Raw genomic sequence first — 8,727 nt, 5'->3', positions numbered from 1 at the left:
GGAGCCCTTGAGATGTTTCAAGACTGCCCTTCAAGGACCACGAAGGCTAAAGGAGGCTTATGTTGCTTTAACTCTGCCTTATGACATGCTACAGTCTTAAGGCATTTAAGTCCTTATGTGACACTAAGGGTTTAAGGTCTTATACAGCTTTAAAAGTGGATTAAATGCTCACTCACCTTTCATGTGGGACACAGCACTCCTGGCACAAGTCAGAGGGATGGCAGAGCATCACTCACACAGCGGGGGCTTTGCTCCAATGGTGCCACCCAAGGGGGTCCCCCCAGGCACAGCCTTCGGGGTCTCACTCCCCTGACCTCACCATTCCCATCCGGGCTGCTAGCAGGCAGCCTTGCAGGTGTGGGAGCAAACCGGCACTTCCAGCCCCTCAAAGCCTTTTATCAATAGGCAACACCATAAGCTCTGAGCATGAAGTGTCTGTTAAGAGATGAGGATGGTGGTCTGACCTGCGGGGCATACACCTCACTGCTGCTGGTGATGGAGAGCATCTCTTGAGGTTTTCTCAATCAAACGCAATCTCCAGGGGTTCTTCTACTCATACCCAGCAGGATCAGTGCTGGATTAACCCCATGTCACTGACAGTAACCTGTCTTTGATGCTTTTCAGGTGGTAGGACACAGAGATATCTACAACTTGCGTCTGTGCAGTGTGAGTTTGGTTTATGTGTACAAGCAAGTTATTCATGCTCATATGGGGGGGAAATCACCATTAGTAAATGTAACTAACTTCTGGTGGGATGGATGCTTCTCACCACTAGGAAGGGGATCCAGAGCTCAGGAGAAGCCCCTGGATCACTGGTTGTACTTTACATCCTCCTCAAGGCTCAGTGGGTGGTGTTGTGACCTGCCTGCCACCATACAGCACTCAGCCCTGTGACTGTGTGGGATCCCATAACTGCCCAGGGAGGCAGCCAGGTGCTTTCAGAGCCTGTCCTTCCACTGCACTGGAGGTGTCTCAGGCAAAGCCTGGTGAAATCACTCTCTGGAGTCCTCTGAATCTCACCTTTGATTATGGAGGCAGCCCAGATGCCTGTGATCTCTGCATGGGCCTCTGTGCTTATTTTGCTACTCAGCAGACCGTCAAAGGAAGTGGGTTTCCCACATCCTGTCCCACCTTGATCCCCAAATGGTGACCCAGAAACTGAGCTTGACTGTCCCCTCCCTGGCCTGAGCTTCAAACAGCGTTACCCTGCATCCTTCTCTTGGGAAAGAAAAGTCACCCTCTGAGAGCAGTCAGACATGGCCTCAGAAACCCAGTGTTGTTTACCCACCGTGCAGTCCTGGTTCAGGTCACGACAGGAGCAGGCGCTGGCTCCGTCAGTGGTGATGCACAGACAGAGTGAGCTCCAAGGCCAAGCTGGGAGCCAGCGCCAGTGTCATGCTCAGGGCTCTGCACTGTCTCTCTGGACATCGAAGGTGACAGATGTCAGCTTGGATACAGCAGCCGGTGAGCTGATCCCAGCCATGTGAGCTCGTGAGGAAGCACATCTCCTGGGCAGGACAGTGATGGTGTCAGTGGTCACGCTGGCTGATCTACCTGCAGCTCACAGACTTCGTGCACTCCTCAGTGCCTGGTGCAATTTTCCTTTCCCTGATGTACAGCCCTCCCCAGACCTGCCTAAAGGGCTGTGTTAATGCCGGGAGGCTGCACCAGGATGCAGCATCTTGTAAAGATGGATTAATGCAACTGATAACATCATGCACACTAAGATGTGTGCAAGTTTGAATAGCACAAGGAGCAGTGGGACAGTGGGACTCAAAAAATCTCTTTTGTTTAGGCAGTGTATATTGCTTCCCATGGAATGCTGAGGCTGCTGAGGCAGAGGCTGACGACATGAGGGTTTGGTTCTTCATCTCTTTTAAAGAGTCAGATAAGAAGTTCAGGCTGAGATGCAAATTCATTGCTTGATAAGTCTGGGTCCAAAGCTTGGTGGTATCCATCAGAAAGCCCCCACATTTTCCACTTCAGGAAGGATCATCCCTTCAGCAGTGGGGGCCAAAACACACTAAGTGGCAAGTCTGCTGCATTCAGCATAGCTGAGTGAAGCCAATAGCTGTCACACCCTTGGCCCTAGTTCACTGGTATCTTGCACAGATTACATCCATGCCAGCTTGGCAGGCTCAGATGCCTCTGCATCCAGGCCCTTGCAGCAAACGTGCCTTGCTCCCCTTGGCTGAACCACGCACCCCCAGGACTCAGTGCAAAAGCTGTATTTATGATACAGCAGACAGGGCTGCTACTGCTGCTCTGCTCTCTTGAACTTTGTGGGGAGATGCTCGTGCCAGAAGCTGGTGTCTGCCCCACACCGGCAATGTAGTAGGGCCTGGAGGGGTGACCACATGCTGGAGCACCATTAAGCATCCTCTGGCTGGTTTTGTGGCTTTCCCAGAGTCTCCATGTCTACCCTTGGCATGTCCACCCGATGCTTTCAGGCAGTTAACGACATTCATGTACCCACATGCACCATAGAGAACATCTGGGTTTGCAAGAGGAGAGAGCTCCCTACATTGGAATGCAGGGCTGCAAATGCTGCAACCAGCTATTTGAGGTGTGGGCAGGGGACACTACAGGCTGGACAGCCCCTGCAGTGGAAACTTCACTGGGAAAGGTGCCTGTGCATCTCCCCAGTGCTTGTCTGCATATAGGCTGGGTGATGCTTTCCTTCATTTTTGCAGTTCTGAACTCTGTAGAGGGTGCAGCACTGTTAAAAACGCAAGCAACCTGCTGATCTCCTTGGTTTTTAAAGGTGAGTTTGTTCAGTTTGCATTCCTTTGTCCTTCCTACCACAAAAAAGAAGCAACCAAGGTATAAAAACAGAGCAGCTGTAAACCAAAATTGCTTAAAATGCATTCCTACCCCCCTCCTTTTGAGATGAGATCACAGAAAATGGGGCTTGCAAATGCGCACCTGGCAAAAGCATCATTGGCTATTACAGCAGGTGAAGTGAGTGGAAGCCTCTGACAAATGCCACGTTGTGTTTTTCCTGCACATCTATTTTTTCCTGCGTATGGAATTTGAGCACGGCTGTGCTATCCTACGGTCCTGAGAGGGAGAGCTGAGTCAGGTCCAGATTGAGAACTGGCTTGAAATGAACTGAACTGTGAGGTGCACACCCACCGTACGTGGGGGACCTCATGCTCACAAATGCTCTGTGTTTCTCATGCTGGGACTCTGCTATCAGTATCACCATCCAAGCAGCTTCGCTCAAAAATGCCCATAGTACAAAGACTTCCTTCATTATCTAACTAAAAGGCTGTATTTCAGGTGATGCATCCTATAAGCATCATTTTCCCTTCACTCCCACAGATTTGGTGGGTTGAAATGAGCAGCTTTTGTGCCTTCAGCAGTGGCAGAGCCTGCACAGGAATATTCGGAGCCCCTGGCTCTCTCAATGTCTCTTTAAACCACCTTGCTCATTCAGCTGCCTCAGTGTGGATGGCGTTTGGGCTCCCATGATTGTAATTCTTGTCCTTTTAGTGGGTCTAGCTGCACTCAATGGATTTTTAGGACCCGAGACTGCTTTCCAATCTGCATATGGGCTGTGGAATTTCCAGCAGGATCTGGCCACCTTTGTAACATGTGCACCTACTTAACAAAGAGACTGTATTTGTATTTGAATGCTTTAAATCATCTCCCCTGCTCCGTTACCACTATTTTAAATCAAATCCTCCAGAAATACTCGGAAGACCACTATTCCTGTTAAAGATTTTGCACCAACCCCTATCAGCAGTGGGCAGAGAAAGCTCATTATCCACTCCCTAATGAGCCACCCAGCAAGTCAAGGAAACCTGAGACTAATAGGATACCCAAACTGAGCAGAATGAAACACTCCAGTTTTCAAAGAGGAAAAATTTGGAAGGACTCAACAGAGCAAACACAGAAGGGCTTCATGTGATCAGGGCTACAAAACCCTCCCCTGATTTCCAGGCATCTAACTCTATATCACATCTCAACCAAGAGATGCAAATTCACCACTTGCCCAGAGATGCTAGAGACTTTGCTGGACCTTTCCCCTCTGCTGTGCTGCATGCACTGGTCTGCTCTGCTCACCCCTTCAGCCTCCTATTTCATATCCCTCATGCAGTCCCATTCCTCTTTCCCATCTCATGATGCTGACCTGGCACAAGGGGCCTGCTCTGCATGCAGGATGTACTGAGCTGAGCTTCCCTAACTGGAAAGGTTTATCTCTGCAGTTGTAACTAGGCAGAAACACAGAGACACATGTAAGAGCAGGATCTGTGCATCTCTGTGGGAGATCTCATTGCTGGGCATCCCAGCCTCCAATGCCTGCCTCTGGACCAGAGGCGCATCCCCAGCTCCTGTGTTTTCTTCCTCAGAGATGACTCGCACAAGCGTTCTTCAGGTGAAAGCTGCATGTTCTTCTGCCCGTTGCTACACTTGCTGCGAGCTGTAAACAGATTAAGTGCAGCAGTCAGCTTGGGAAGCTCTGCTGTCTCCCTGCTTACAAGAAGCTTTGCCCCCACGGCTTTGCACTTTCTCACACATCTACCCAACTGTCACCCCTGCGTGTATAGTCGCTGCCTTCCTGTGACCCCATGTGCAGGACAAGGGAGACCTTGTCAGGAAGAGGATGCTGTTTGGATGTACAGTCACTCTAATGATGACTTAGCCACTGACTGTGGTTCAGCCTCACCCTCAGCAGGGAAGGATCTTATGCAGCCATACTCCATCTCCTAGGTGCTCTCTGACCCATTAGGAGGTGATTTTCTGGGCTCCCAATCTATTCATTGCACAGCCTCCCTTCATTCAGCATTTGCATTGAGGACAGGCAGGGCCAAGGGCTGTAAAGTGCTGTTTTAACTCATCTGCTTGTTTTGCAGTGCTGAGGCTTTGTGCTGATCCTGCCTGTGGAGCTGAAAATCACACTGAGCAGTGCAGGGGTGGGGGATGTGGCTGGGCAGCTGCAACTTGTGCCTGCGGCCAAATGCAGCACAGACCATCCCAAGTGGATGCCTCACACATCAGGTACCTGATCATCACAGAGCAGCAATTGTGGCAAATACATAGACAGAGAAAAGGGCTTGCAGAAGGAGAGAGCTGCCTGCTTAGGTGGGTATTGAACATGCATTGAGATACATCCAGCCGCCCTGAAGAGCATCTCTGCTCTCCACTAGTCCCTGCCACTGGGTTCATCCCTTTGGAAACCAAAGGACTGTGAGAGCTGTTGTGTCCCAGCACTGTGTTCCAGAATGTACACGTCGGACCACAGGTGTCTCCCATACCCATGATGTTTGGTCCAGCTCTATCTCACATGCGAGCAGCAGCTTTACAGGTTTAGCTGTGCTAAACTGGGGAGGGGGATGCTGCCACTCTCTGTGCACTTCAGCTTCTCAAATGCACACTGGCTCTTGCACACTTAGATGGACATTCTCACGCCTTGGCTGTGGTTGTGAGGTTGCTGCATACCCCTGCAGGTGCTGGCACCCATCACCCTGCTCTCAGACACAGGTCAGAGCTCATCGAGAAAACACAGAAATGATGAAGTGCGAAGAAGCCGAGTGTGAGCCCATCTCTCCCTGATGGTGCCCTGTGCTGTGCTTGCGGTATTGGCAGCCTTCCCCTGCTGATGCTGAGAGGAATATCTATTACTTCTTTTCTTAATAGAAACACGTGTGCTTGAGCACCTCTGGCTGGACAGAGCATAGGCATGACCATGACACCCCTGACCTCCCCACAGACCTGAGTAGGTATAGAGACACATGTCCTGCGGGGCATGCAGAAGTATGGGAGCATGCACACATGGAGATTCCCACTCAGCTGTGCCCCTGCATGCACAGGTTTATGTGTGCATGCAGACCTGCACACAAGCCATGCACACGTGCACAAATGTATACACACACATATATTCATAGACACACATGCACACGTGTACACACCAAGGCTCCCTCACAGCAGTTCTGTCCTTGTTCACCCCTGGCTCCAAGTGCAACCCTTCCACACACTGACTGCTGCTGAGGGAGACTGAGATGAGCTCTTAGGCAGAAGCTCTTCCCTGGGAGGGTGCTGAGGTGCTGGCACAGGGTGCCCAGAGAAGCTGTGGCTGCCCCATCCCTGGCAGTGTTCAAGGCCAGGTTGGACACAGGGGCTTGGAGCAAGCTGCTCCAGTGGAAGGTGTCCCTGCCCGTGGCAGGGGTTGGAACTGGATGAGCTTTAAGGTCCTTTCCAGCTCAAACCATTCTATGATGCTCTGATTCTATGACACCTCCAAGTGCACGGTCCCTCCCAGGCTCCTCTGGGAGGAAATTCACCTCCCTCTGCCCAGCACTGGGGTGTTTGGGTTGCCCGTCCCACCCTGCCCATGGTGTCAGGCCTCACTGCATGCCCAGCCTGTGCCAGGTTTGGTGTGAGCTGAGCTTTCCTGCGCTGCCGGCCTGGTGCTGGGTTTTCTCACCATCTCTGCTGCCCTGGGATGCAGTTGCCATGGCAATCCGTGAGCCGAGGGCCTGTACCACCGGTTACAGTGGAGGATAACACTCCCAGCTCCTTCCCCACCTGTGATGTGATGGACAACTCTGTGCATCCCCGGGGCTGGAGGAGAAGCCCGCGGGGTTCTGCACCACTGCAGCACTTTTGTCACTCAGCTATTTCACGTTCAGGCTCCGGCCAGCTGCGAATCTGAGGCTGCAAAGCTGAAACGCAGGGAGAGCGAGGATGGTCATTCCTGCTTCCCAGAAATGTTATTGAGATATTATCTGACAACACTGCAAAAGAAACAACCCTGTGCAAGCTGTGCGTTGAAAGTGTTTCTGAACCCATTATATAATTGCTCTCCGTCATTAAGAAGGATCAAAGTTAGCCTGAACCATTTGAAAATGTGTCTGGAGACGTAGCCCATAAGCTCTGTCTCATAACAGGCATTTAATAGTTAGGTGATTAATATGAAAGTGCTTCTTCCTTCAAATATCAATATTAACTTGAACTTTGCCTTAAGTAGGCTTGAGCCTATGTTTGAAAAAGTATATTGGTTAATGTGTTAAATAAAAATCAGTCATTCCCTACTGTAATCTTTCTGCTATATGCCTTTTCTTTGACTCCTTTTCATTTCAGTCCCTCAAGTAATGATCCAAGACCATTTTTCTGCACACGACTATACAAAGGAAACTGTAAGACACTGGCAGCCTGCGAAGCTGAATTTCCAATTCTGGAGGCAACAGAGCAAACAGTGGGCTAAGAACACATAGGCTGGAGTAGTTTGACATGAATGATTAACAGAGCTGGTTCATCAACAAATACATGTGGATCAAAGAGAAGACTGCAAATATTTCATAAGAAGAGGAAGGGCTAAATGAATCGAATGAAGTGTTTGCTAGGACTTGCTTGGCTGCCTGTAACTAGAAGGCTGCATTTCTGTGGCCCAATGTCCCTTTTCTGTTTCCTTTTCCTTTCAGCAACCTGAGGATCCTGGCTGCGTGCTGCTGATTGCCCATTTCAAGCCTCTGATGAAGTGGGTAAAGCTAATCCCTTCTGCATCTGCCCTGGCTCCAGAGGGATGGCTGCAGGGCTGGATTCGGGTCTCAGTGGCTGTGGCAGGGTTCAGCACAGGGAGGAATGGCAGCAGCAGCAAAGGGCTGGCACCTCTCTGGGCTCAGTGCTCAGCAGTGGCAGCAGCTTGAGGGAGAGCATCCATTGCATCTCCAGGTAAATGCTACAGGGTGTAAACACAACAGCCCCTATTCCTGAGGAGTCCCCACTGATGGGGAAGGACAGGATGGGTCATGCAGCCTCTCAGGAGTGTTTTAGGAGATTATCCAGGCTGCCAAACTGTATATCAGCTTAATTCGGGAGGGAAACAGGGCTCTCTGCTTTAACGATCTGAGTGGAAAGAAGAAGATAATGTTATTCCACTTCCCTGGATGCTTCCACAGCAAAGCAAGGAGGAGTACAGCTGGGGAAGGGTCACCCCAAGCACCTCCCTGCTGCTGCACCCGGGGGTCCTGGTCTCAGCAAGAAGGGCAAGGTAAGCTCCATTCTACCCCATTTGATACAGGACAATAGATCCACATTCTTGATCCAGATTCCCTCCAGTTCTGAGGGTACTGAGATGGTTGGTAGTGTTTTGCTCAAGTGCAGGGCTGTTGCAGAAAGCTTTTCTCCTTACAGGGATCTGGGGATGTAGAAAGGCAGCTGCAGAAAAAGGCAGCCCAGTGAAACCTTGCTGGGGCCATACCTTGACCAAGGGCCTGTCACAGAGCACTAAATCCCTAAATCCCAGAATAGCCATGAATGTGGTTCATATACTAAGGGGACAATGAACATACTGGAGACGTTTTCTGCTTGCATGGCTACAACATGGCTTCAGATGGTGGGCGCCTGGTGGGGTGGGAGCTGGTGTGATCTCTTTCAAAGGGGGTAGGATGTTTATCCAGGTTCATTAGAGTGAAGAATACAAGGAGCAGCTGCCTTAAGCTTGAAGCTGCTGAGCACTGGGCAGCTCAGCATGTGCAAGGGCTGTGATTCCAACAGGTCCAGGGCACTCTGGGACACAACCAGACAGGCTGGGTATAAACCAGTCTGGTGACAGCCTCACTGAAATGCAAAGGCAGAAGATGCAAATCTGTTGCCAGAGGAGTATGAGATGAGGGTCAAATGCCTGACTCCATGTCTGGAGAAGAAACTCAAAACAGGTCTGGGTACCTCTGCTTAAGCGGGGTTCAGCACACGTAATGGCTGGGTTGAGACCTTTACCTC

Source organism: Psittacula echo, assembly GCF_963264785.1.
Source record: "Psittacula echo genome assembly, chromosome: 11".
Lineage (NCBI taxonomy): Eukaryota > Metazoa > Chordata > Aves > Psittaciformes > Psittacidae > Psittacula > Psittacula echo.
This window is presented reverse-complemented; position numbering follows the sequence as displayed.